Consider the following 12893-nt stretch of genomic DNA (forward strand, 5'->3'; position numbering starts at 1 on the left):
GAAAAAATACTATTATACAGTCATCCCTTGGTATCTATGGCGGCTTGTTTCCAGGACCCCCTGTAGAAACCAAAAATCCAAGAACGTTCCTTATATAAAATGATGTTGTATTTGCATATGACCTACACACATCCTCCCATATACTTTAAATGATTTCCAGATTATTTGTAGGGCCTAATACAATGCCTACACATCACTTTACTCTCATGGTTTCAACCCAATGCTCAGCATGCTGCAGATTCAGGTTTAGCCTTTTGGAACTTTCTGGACATTTTTTTCAGAATATTTTTAATCCTCGGTTGGTTGAATCCGTGGATGTGGAAATCACCACTATAAAAGCTGTACTGCCCTATAGTATATCAGATAGTACACCATACAAAAAATAATTGTAAGAATAACTAAAAATGTTTATCTATAAATTGAGGATTGGTATTTCCAAAAGATAAATACATCACCCTGACCATCTCCTTAGTATTGAACTATTCCATCAAGAAACCAGGAGGACTGTCAGGGAGCAGAGCATTCTACCAGAACACATAAGCCATTCATAATTGGAGCTCCTCCAGCATTTTTCCCATCCCTATTATCACTTTTCTCTATCTTTTATTTTTGTCTGGAGAAAATAATATTTAAATTTTAAAAATATAAAATAAAACATTTATTCTAGAGTGTACACGAAGAAAAATCCCAATCCTCTGAGCATTCTCTTCTTTACCTATTCACATAAAAACAAGACGCCTCAAGCCTCTGACCTTTATCTTCAAAGCCCAGTGTGTGTTGAAAAAGAGACATTATACTTTTTTGCACTCTAGATTCAAATGTTTGAACTGTCTGCTTCATTTTAGTTCTGTTTAAAAGGAAGCTTCAGGTGTTTATAATACAAAAGATTTGAGGAGAAAAAACCTAAGTCCTCCATGTTTAGATGTAAGGAGATCCTATCACACTTTAGATCTTTACCACTTTAGAGTTTCTCAAATGTGAAGTCTTCCTCTCTCCCTGTCATTCAAGACAACACACCTTCTTGTTCAGATAAATCTAGAAATGAGTTACTTAACGTTATTTCTCTTCTTGATCCTTATGAAGTGACTTCAAACAGATTAGTGTCAAAAGAATGCTGCCTCAGGATTAAGCAACAGTACATGCCTGACTTAATCAAATAGAGCCACCCACTGATAACCTCTGCCTCAGATTTAGAATCCCTTTCACCTGTCCCCTAGATTCTTTCATTATTTTTTAAATCATTCTGAAAATTTGCCTAATAGTTCATTGGTAATAGTGGTAGGTGTGGAAGATGGGAGGGCTGGCAGGGAAGGTGAGGTGCTAAAGTGTTCCTATGCAAAGTCCAGATCCTCTTTGAATCATAGGCTAGGAAGAATGTGATCAACAGCCTAAAACTCTCAATGAGAAGGGGAGAAGGGACTTCTCAGGACAAAGGGCAGGAGGAGCAGAGGTGAACTGATTGATCTTGTCTGGTAATTACGTTCCTTCCCACTCCCATGTTATACAATGAAGGGGGAAACTGTGCTGATTATCAAGGGAAGAATATATACAGCTGTGCTAGGTTCAGGAGTTTCCTATGACAACATAAGCTTTGATAAATATATGTGTGTGGGGGGGTGTCTATCTAGTCGTCTATTATTGATCTTCCTATCTACCGTCTGCCTACTTACTTATCAAAATGTAGCAATGAACTCTAAGTTTTACATATATATATAATATACACATATATATCACATAGTTCCTGAGACAGGCTTGAGGAGCGCTTGTCTATTTCCTCAATGGCAACAGGACTAATATAAAAGCTCCTAGTTGCTGCCAGTCAGTTCTTAGGGTCTCTCCTGAAAGGCAGGATTTGGCTCACACAATAGATGTCATTTGAATAGGGTGACCATATCAAGGTGCTTAAAGTACACAGAATATGAAATAAGAACTCACGTTTAACTTTTGGCTGCCTTTCTAGGAATTCAAATGGGAAATGAAATTAGATATTAATGTCTGGACTCCTGGTCCCTGCAGGTGGGCATGGGAGAGTGAGGCTTGCCTGAAGCAATAGATTTGGAGGCTAAGGAGGTCCAAAGCCTAAGTCTTGGTTGAGGCAGCCTTGAGAAGCAACGCGTAGTTAGTACCAGCTGCAATGCTTTAGGTTGCAAGTGTCAGCCCAGTGCAAAGTGATAGAGGAGTGGTTAAGTCTGTGGATTTTGAGCCAGCTCTAGATTCAATCCTAGCTTTATCACTTAAACTAGCTGTGTGACCTGGGCAAAATATTTAAGCTCCTTGTATCTTAGTTTTCTTATGTGCAAAATAAGGAAAATAGTGAACTTGTTAGGTTTGTTATAAGCTGTAAATACATGGATTTATTTAAGGTCCTAGAAGAGTGCCCAAAACTTAGCTCAGTGTATGTTAACAAGTAATAGAATTCTCTACTCAAACTGACCCGAACATTTAGAAAATGTATTACATATTTCTCTTAACAGGAAGCCCAGAGACAGAGTGGGCACCACGGTTGATTGACTGAGCAGGATGACATTGTCACCACCTCTCCATTCTGCCATCCTAATGGGGGCTTCGTTTTCAAGCTGATAGCAAGATGGCTACAGAAGCTCCTAACATCACATCATGAGATAGGATGTGTTTCCTTCTGTGGCTTTCTTTTAAAAGAAGAAAGTAAGTCTGGGCACAGTGTCTCATGCCTGTAATCCCAGCACTTTGGGAGGCTGAGGCAAGAGGATCACTTGAGCCCAGTAGTTCGAGACCAACCTGGGCAACAGAGGGAGACCTCATCTCTACAAAAAGATTAAAAAATTAGCCAGGCATGGTAATGCATACCTGTGGCCCCAGCTACTTGGGAGGCTGATGCTGGAGGGTCACTTGAGCCTGGGAGGTAGAGGCTGCAGTGAGTCATGATGGCACCACTGTACTCCAGCCTGGGTTTCCTCCTTAGACTTTTACATCCTTATTGGCCAGAATTAGTCTTTTGGCAAAGAGAGTGAGTTTCCCTTAGACCGATCAATTTCACCTCTGAAGCTAGGGGTGGGATCAGCTTCCTCTCACTGCTTGGAAATAAGCGAATGTCTGAATGATGTTGCAGTTCCATCAACAACCATCGTGAAAGGGGTAGGAAAATGGTAGAGAACGAATACTGAGTAGCCAACCAATAATGACCACTACAACTATTGTAGACAAAGACTAAGAACTGAGAGAGGATGGCACAAGACAGTACAAGAGGCAGAGCCTGGAAAGACCCATTGAGGTAATTTCCTGTTTAAAGAGCCTGTCCATGGCCATCATGCTTGCAATTCAAGCACTTTGGAAAGCCAAGATGGGAGAATCCCTTGAGTCCACAAGTTTGAGGCTGCACTGAGCTATGATTGCACCACTGCATTACAGCCTGGGCAACAGAGGGGGAGACCGTGTCTCAAAAACAAAAATCATAATGAGCCTGGCCAAGTCCACTGATGGGGAGAGAGTTGTGGAGGACAGCAAATACCACCCTAGTCCCTCATTAATCTTTCTTTTGTGGTTGGAAAGGAATAGGATTATGCTAAATTCACTTGGTGGAAAACTTTAACCCACTAGGAGCATTATGAATAAGATGGAATGATGTCAAGAGCTGTGAAGTGTCTGAGATTTTACCCTACTTGCAATCTAACGAGTTAGCTTGTCATAGCTTCACAGATACTGGCAGAAGACTCGAGACTCCTGGGTCAGAGTTAAAGGCCTTATTACTCACAGTAATAACAGTAGCCAAAGTATGAGGATTTGTGCTGGTTTTCCAAGCCCCAATTCCCACAGGGTAATGCAAAAAGAGTCAGGTGTTATATGATGGGTTACATCACAGAGGAGAAACCCTAAGCTCCAAGAATCCAGATATTTTTACAATGGGGGCGGGGCTCAGTGGCTCATGCCTATAATGCCAGCACTTTGGGAGGTCAAGGCAGGTGGATCCCTTGAGGCCAGGAGTTCTAGACCAGTCTGGGCAACATGGCAAAACCCTGTTTCTGCTAAAATACAAAAATTAGCCAGGTGTAGTGGCAGGTGTCTGTAATCCCAGCTGCTCAGAAGGTTGAGGTATGAGAATCGCTTGAACCCGGGAGTCAGAGGTTACAGTGAGCCAAGATCGTGCCACCGCACTCCAGCCTGGGCAACAGAGCGAGACCCTGTCTCAAAAACAGACAGACAAAAAAAACCCAAATATTTTACAATGAAATATAAGCCTGTCTACTCTTTTTCCCAGAAGCAAACATTATCTTTATTACACTGAACTGATTATTAAACTTGTCTATCTATACTCCCTGGGTTCTGTCAAAATTTCCCATGAATATGCCACTCCATTGGCCACTCTGATTAATCTGAACAATAGAGGCTAAGAGCAAATCTGTTCCATTTGTCTCATATAGCATTTAATTAAGCTATTATCAAGAGGACTCAAATCAGCAGAATGAGGCCAACCTACAGGATTGACCTTCACCATGCTGCCCAGGGTGCCAGACCGAGGCAGCTGGACAAATCCAATGAATCATCAGGGTCTGCTTTAGAGAGTCACGTGGCTTTCTCCGTAAGTTTTTGTACTGGTCTTTCCACTTGGCCTGAGACATTAATCTAGGAACATCAATGTGTATCAGTGATTGCATAGGCTCTGTCTTGGACCTCAAAATGGAAATCTAGGGCAATTATATTCATAACAACCCTGGCTACTTGAGGTCAACCCAAATGCCTTCCAGGAAGGAGGCAGTAGTGTTGATCACTTAAACTAAAGTCAGGCACTAATTTATACCATGTTTTTAAACTGACTCCTGACACATGGATAATTATATACTGGGGACACATACATAACAAGGGATACAGTTATCCCTCTGGGAATCTCTCCCACATAGCCAAAAGTAGCCCTTTTTTGGGAGAGATATCTGTAGTTCAGAGGGCTATGTGATCTACTGGTGGTGCTTCTTTAAACATTTGAAGATTTCTTATGACCATTGCTAAGTCATAAGTCAATGTGTTTTCAGAAGGCAGAGAGGTTAATGCCTGAGTTCTATACAAAAAAGTGCAGTCCCAAGGGTATACATCATGTCTATGAAAAAAAAGTGTTGTTTATAATTGTTGGGGGGTCTCTAGTGGAACCTACATCATCTAGGTGAGAGGCTGACATGCCTCTGACATGACTTTTTGGCCAGTTGGTAAACTTTAAAATTTCCAGTTTAGTTTAAATGAGTGAGTTTAGTCTTTGTTTTTAGAAAGACTGCCTGAGGGCAGCCGGTCCAACCTGTCCTGTTTTTCCGTATCACCACCTGGGTGGCCATTTTTCCACCAGAGAAAATGACGGAGTGACAATTATGAGAAGGGGCTAGGAAAGACATCTGGAGGTGTTAGCAGATGTTTTTGTGGGAGGTGCAGGAGCTGGGACCATCCACTGTTGTTTCTGATAGACTTCTCAGTAAGTTTAAAGGAAGTGGCAGTCAGATCATGATCGGAACCATCTGGCAGAGGATTGCAGACCCAGCAGGCAGTTCCATTCAAGGACCTTCCGACAGTTTGGAAAAGCCTCGTCAGAGTTTTCCTTCATGAGGAAGGCTCCAGAGGTGGTTCTGGAAAACAAACGTCATCCGAATCCCCCTCTCTTTTGTGTCTCTCAGGGTCTGAGGCGCTCCCGTCTCAGGGGCTGTTGTTCGTTTTGTCCTGCTTCCAAACTGGTACATCCAATTCTAGTAGGTGCAAATCACCGTTTCTCAATTGTCCCCTAATCACACCCAGACCTTTGTTCAGAAGGTTGGACATTTTTTATAGAAGTTATAGAGACCCATTATAGCCCCCACATTGGCCTGTGTGAGCCACTCACTGTAGGGGGATTTGGTGAGCATGTGCTCAACCAAGTGGCAATTATCATTGTAATCCAAGTCAATCCAAATAGAGAATACAGACAGCTGAACCAGCACTAAGCTGAACTCTTCCGGCCACCAGACTGGCGTGGGGTTGCTATTCGGGAAAAGAACGATGCATCATGGCCAGGAATGGTCAGGGAAAAGTCTCACATTTTCAAAATACGTCTACACAGCCGTCCACTCCTTTTGTCCTGGTTATTATCCAAAAAGCCACCAAGAGGAGATGATCTCTCTCTGGGGACAGCTGCCTTCATTAACCAAACTGCCTAACTAAAGTGGACCAAGAGAAGGTGAGGGAAGTAGAGTCAGATATCTTTTTGATTCCTCAATTTTTGAAGAGGCCATTCCAGTGCTAAACAATACCGAATACCTGTGGATGGTAAGGGGTTTGGAAGGTCCATTGAATATCTGTACCGTCAGTAGCAGAGGCCAGGGTAGAGAGGGAGGGAGGGACCAGAGGGCAAAAGGGGAAAGAGACTCTCCAGCAGTGAGGCTTTTCATTTACTTTCAGTTTAGATAACATGGTGGCTGCTCATGGCTCAACCAAATGAAGTCACAATGCTTTTGGCCAGGCCAGTGCCTTCTATTGAGCAGCAAGGTCCTCATGTCTAACACCTTCTATTTCAGCCTGGGGACCTTTTGACTTAGAGTCACAGCCACACTGTTATCTGCCTAGTGTCACCAAGTTTATGTCACTTTGCACTCTTGGGCTTGACTCACACAGGGAGCCTGCAACTCTTCAATTCCAACTCATAACTGGCAAAAAAAATAGAGAACCATTTCATGCCTAGCTGATCATAACATTTGGTCAACATGTTCACTATTGATTACCAGAGACTCTCCACAAAAAGTTTTTATTGACCTATGAGGCCCTCATCATTCCTCTTTCACTTATCAGTCTACATCCTGTAGTAGTCACTAACACTGTCAAGAACTGTGAACATTTTGCTGTACTTATAATCTAAGTTATCCTGCCACAGTTTCACAGATGCTGGCAGAAGACACAAGACTCCTGGGTCATAGACAAACAACGTTATTGCTCACAGCAATAGCAGTAGTTAGATACTGGCATTTGTACCAGTGCCCTAAGCCCTAATTGGCACAGATCAATGCAAGCAGAGCCAGATGACACCTACACATGTAGTGGATTGTGTTGTAAGAGAGAAACCCTGAGCTTAGGAAACCATAAACCTTTTATAATGGACAGCAGGTAAACACGCACCTTTGTTGCAGGGGAAGACACTCTCTACCTTCCAAAGTAGTTTGCTATACAAATATCCTTAAAAAGATAGTTCATAACAAAAGTGTCAGTCATTGTGCTTGTAAGATGTGCAGAAATATAAGAGACCCTAGGAGATTTGTCTTTTAATAATGAATTTTAGCAACTACTTCTCTGAGTCACACCGTTCCTCATAAGTCTCTTGTGAATCACAGTCTACTTTCCATTCTTGTTCTTCATAGATGGGAGATGCAATATTGGTAGAGGAAACAAAGCCAGCAATAGGGGTAATTGATAGGGGACTTTAACAGAGAGAGGCAGCAGGTATTAGAAGATTTATTAGTTAAAAGGTTTTTTTGGTTGCAAATGGCAGAAATCTACTGTGGTTAAAGTAAATAACAATAAAATTTATCACAGAACTATAGAATAGCACAGAGAAATAAAGAAAAAGTTGGACAATTTGGTCTTTAGGAGAACAGGAACCAGAGCAGATCCAGGAATCTAGATAGAGGAACTAATAAACAGTCTCTGGGTAACCCTGTTAAGATGATCCTAATGTCATTTACTCTTGTGTCACACTGCTCAAGATTCAAATTCTCATAGGACAGCATCTGATTGGCCACACTTGGGCCACATGCCCAGTGACAGATGAGAAAGAATCAAAGAGAATGCCTCTGAAAGGCCAGGCTAGGTCACATGCTCTGTGTGTAGGGGTTAGGGGTTGGAGCAAGATACTGGAGTTTTTTCCTATTTCAGAACCATGAGGTAAAATAAGGAAGGAGCATATAATAACCATTAATAATAATAATGGCTATTATTTTTTAGTAACAGCCATTAATGGCTCTAAAGAATGCCATTAATGGCTATTACTAAAAAGTCAGGCCAGGCATGGTGGCTCACGCCTGTAATCTCAACACTTTGGGAGGCTGAGGGTGGGGTGGATCACCTGAGGTTGGGAGTTCAAGACCATCCTGACCAACATGGAGAAACCCTGTCTCTACTAAAAATACACAATTAGCTGGGTGTGGTGGACGCCTGTAATCCCAGCTACTCGGGAGGCTGAGGCAGGAGAATCACTTGAACCTGGAGGCAGAGGTTGCAGTGAGCCAAGATTGCACCATTGCACTGTAGCCTGGGCAACAGAAGCAAAACCCTATCTCAAAAACAAACAAACAAACAAAAGTCAAGAAGTAACAGATGCTGGCAAGGTTGCAGATAAAAAGGAATGCTCACATACACTGCTGGTAGGAATATAAATTACTATAACCATTGTTGAAAGCAGTTTGGTGATTTCTCGAAGAACTTAAAGCAGAACTACCATTTGACCTAGAAATCCCATGATTAAATATATACCCAAATATGTTAGGCCATTCTTGCATTGCTAGAAAGAAATAGCTGAGACTGGGTAATTTCTAAAGAAAAGAGTTTAATTGGCTTACTGTTCTGAAGGCTTTACAGGAAGCATGATGCTGGCATCTGCCCAGCCTCTGGTGAGGCCTTGGGAACTTTCAGTCATGGTGGAAGGTGAAGTGGGAGCAGGCACTTCACATAGCAGAAGCAGGAGCAAGAGAGAAACAGCCGGGGGTGGAAGGTACCACACACTTTTAAATGACCACATTTTGTGAGAACTCAACTATCACAGAGACAGCACCCAGCCATGAGGGACCTGCCGCTGTGATCCGAACATCTCTCACCAGGCCCTGCCTCCAGCACTGGGGATTACAATTCAACATGAGATTTGGGTGGGGACAAATATACAAACTATACCATCAAAGAAATGTAGATCTTTCTGCCATAAAGACACATGTACATGTATGTTCATCACAGCACTATCTATAGTAGCAAAGACATGAAATTAACTTAAATGCTCATCAACAGTAGATTAGATTAAAAAAACCTGTGGTCCATGTACAGTACTCCATGGAGTACTATGCAGGCATAAAAAGAATGAGATGATATCCTTTAAAGCAACATGGATGGAGCTAGAGGCTATTATCCTAAGCAAACTAATGCAGGAACAGAAAACTAAATATCACATTTTCTTATAAGAGGAAGCTAAACATTGACTACATATAAACTGAAAGCAGTGAACAATAGACTCCAGGGCCTACTTGAAGGTGGAACATGGGAGGAGGGTGAGGATCAAAAACCTCCTATCGGGTATTCTGCTTATTACTTGGATGATGAAATCATCTGTACACTAAACCCCCACAACACGCAACTTACCTATACAACAAACCTGCACATGTGCCTCCTGAACCTAAAATAAAAGTTAAAAAGAAAAGAATGCCATTAACAGTAGAAGGGGGTGGGAGTGGTATTGGGCAGAGAAAAACAACAGATGTCCTCTGTGGTCACCACTCCTACACTATCCTTCCTCCCAGTCTGGGATTTCGTATCTTGATTTGAGACATCTGTAGGAGAAAGGAAACTAAAGGCATTGTTAGTGAACATTCATGGGAACAACAGCCCAGACCAGAGTGGGTAGTGTCCTCTGGCCACCAGAGGACAGAGAATGCAGGGAGACAGAAAATGGCTGGGCAGAGTCCTTGGACATTAATCACCGGGTGCTCAAGGCCACCTGGGGCCACTGGAAGGTACAACTGAAGCCTGAGGCTGAGAAGTCTCATTAAATACCACCAGCCTCTCACCAGAGACCATGGAGAAAATCTGCAAGGTGACCAGGTTTGCCATTTGGGGCCTGTGGCCCATGCGTCAGGAATAGGCAAGAAGCTAACTGTCCTTCCTCTCACCCAGGGCCACTCAGGGGAAACAAGCATGGTCTAGAATATCAAGCTCACAGCACAGGTTGGGAGACGGGATTAAGAGTGAGGTGTGTCAACAAAATTCTGAAACCAGATACCAGCCAAGGACTCCTAAAGGCAAGCTGCCTGTAGTAGTCTGAAGATCTATTCTGAGGCACCAAAGCCAGAGAAGGGAGGCCTTTGTAGAGGAAGGAAAAGAAAAAAGTTGATTTTGAATACATGATAACTCCAAACATACAATGATTTTTTTTTTTTTTTTTTTTTTTTTTTTGAGACAGAGTCTCACTTTGTCACCAGGCTAGAGTACAGTGACATGATCTTGGCTCACTGCAACCTCCATCTCCCGGGTTCAAGTGATTCTCCTACCTTAGCCTCCCAAGTAGCTGGGATTACAGGCGCCTGCCACCACCCCCGGCTGATTTTTTTGTATTTTTAGTAGAGACGGGGTTTCACCATATTGGCCAGGCTGGTCTCGAACTCCTGACCTCATGATCCACCCTCCTCAGCCTCCCAAAGTGCTGGGATTAGAGACGTAAGCCACCATGCCTGGCCATGATCTTTTTTTCCTGTGCAAGAATAAGAGCATCAGGTATGCAGGCAAGTGATATGACTATATATTTTATATTGAATTATATGACACTATATATAATAAATTATATTATATTAAATATAATATGGTATGTTATATGAAACTCCTGTTGGCCCACCTTGGATCTCCACGCAACTGCCAAGGAAGTTATGTAGAAAGTAAGGCACAAAAGGAGAACATCTTTGCTGTTCCACGGTGTTCATGGAGCCTGTCAACATAGGTTCTCAGTCACAGTGCTCCCCACGTGGGGCATGGCTCACAGAATAAAATCTGAGAAATGTGAACAGGAAAATCTGAGATCTGGAAATCATCTGCAGACCATGGTTCAAGATATTAAGCTGTCATAAGAAAACACGTAGGGCTGGTCTGTAGGCCCTTATTCGTAACTGTATGTAGCCAGCGTTTGTACCTCATCCTTGTGTAAGAGTGAGATCTACCTTCTTGACAACCTGGCATTTAATCCAGGCTGGTTTAAAAAAAAAAACAAAAACTTAGTAACCAAATCAAATGTCCATTTTCTGGGAAATGGGTAAACAAACTATGGTACATCCGTACAATGAAATACCACTTAGCGATTAAAAAAAACAAACTACGGATTCACACAACAGAATGGATGAATTATGTTCAGTGAAAGAGGCCAGACAGAAAGAACTACACACTTTATGATTACATTTATATGAAATTCTAGAAAAAGCAGAATTACAGTGACAAAAGGTAGATTGGTGTTTGCCAGGGATGGAGAAAGTGTTAACTGCTAAGTGGCACAGGGCAACTTTTGAGCGTAATGAATATTTTCTCTGTTTTGATTATTTGGTGACTTTTTATTGTGGTAAAATATATATGTAGCATAAAGTTTGCCATTTTAACCATGAAGTGTACAGTTCAGTTACATTAATGACATTTATAATGTTGTGCAACCGCTATTTCCACAACTCTTTCATCACCCCAAACAGAAGCTCTGTGCCCATTAAGTAATAACTCCCCATTCCCTCTTCCCCCACATGATTTTTATTGGATGTAAATTAAACCTTAATAAAGCTGATTCTACAAAGTGTACTGTCTCTCTCCAGTCCCTGTGATAAATGTCCTCCTCCTAGGTGAGGTCATTTTTTTTGTTTGTTTTTTTGTGTTTTTTTTTTTTGAGACGGAGTCTTGCTCTGTCGCCCAGGCTGGAGTGCAGTGGCCAGATCTCAGCTCACTGCAAGCTCCTCCTCTCGGGTTCACGCCATTCTCCTGCCTCAGCCTCCCGAGTAGCTGGGACTACAGGCACCCGCCACTTCGCCCGGCTAGTTTTTTTTGTATTTTTTAGTAGAGACGGGGTTTCACCATGTTAGCCAGGATGGTCTCGATCTCCTGACCTCGTGATCCGCCCGTCTCGGCCTCCCAAAGTGCTGGGATTACAGGCTTGAGCCACCACGCCTGGCCAGGTGAGGTCATTTTTATAGCCTTTTATGGAGCAACACCCTCTGGACTTTCCTCTGTTCTCTGGACCTGAGTGCCCATGTCGCTGGCAGTCCCGCCCTTCCCAGAGCATCCACAGATTCTACACACTCACGGTGTCCCCAGCTTGTTTGAGGACTTATTCTTTGGCCCTTGCTCTGACAGCAAGCATCCTTTCCCGCTCTCCAGCTAATCACCTCTCAGTCTTTTCACCCAGTCCCACCTACCAATGTCTGTCTTTGGCAACATATACCCAACACACATACACACACACACACACACCACACCCCATATCTCTTCAGTTAGTCTTTTTACCCAGTTAGACTTTTTACCCAGCTCCACCTACCAACGTCTGTCTTTGGCAACATATACACAACACACACACACACACACACACACACACACCCCCCGCATAATGACAGCTTCTCCCTTCAACAGTGTGGCATGGCCTGTTTCGAATCTTTTCCACTTCCAGGCCCCTAATCCTCTTACCTTTAGCATTTTTCCCTCCCTCACAAGTCAGCTAAGTCCAACCTGGATTTCTTACTTGTATTCTTAAACAGTACAGACTGACTTCAAGGCCAGGTAAAGAGAAAGACATTGAGTTTTCTTTTAAAAGACAGGAATCCTTCTTATGTCAACCTTTCTATGACACTCTACTAATCATGCACTTCCAAGGACATGGAGCTGACATTTTCCCAGTGTCCTGTCCCACTGATGTCCAGCAGTGGCCTCAGAGCTGACTTGTTGGTCCTGTTGTCCTTTCGGGTGAGAAAGTAAAATGCACCTCTTCCTTTTGGCTCCCCTTCTCCTCCTTCTCCAAAAGATACATAACCAATCCTTTCTCTCTCATTTCTCCCCACACTCAGGGCAATGGTGGTCCTAAGTTAAAAACGGCATCCCAGCCTGGCGTGGTGGCTCACACCTGTAATCTCAGCACTTCGGGAGGCTGAGGTGGGCGGATCACCTGAGGTCAGGTATTTGAGACCAGCCTGGTCAACATG

The sequence above is a fragment of the Chlorocebus sabaeus genome, chromosome 20 (assembly GCF_047675955.1).
Source record: "Chlorocebus sabaeus isolate Y175 chromosome 20, mChlSab1.0.hap1, whole genome shotgun sequence".
Taxonomy (NCBI): domain Eukaryota; kingdom Metazoa; phylum Chordata; class Mammalia; order Primates; family Cercopithecidae; genus Chlorocebus; species Chlorocebus sabaeus.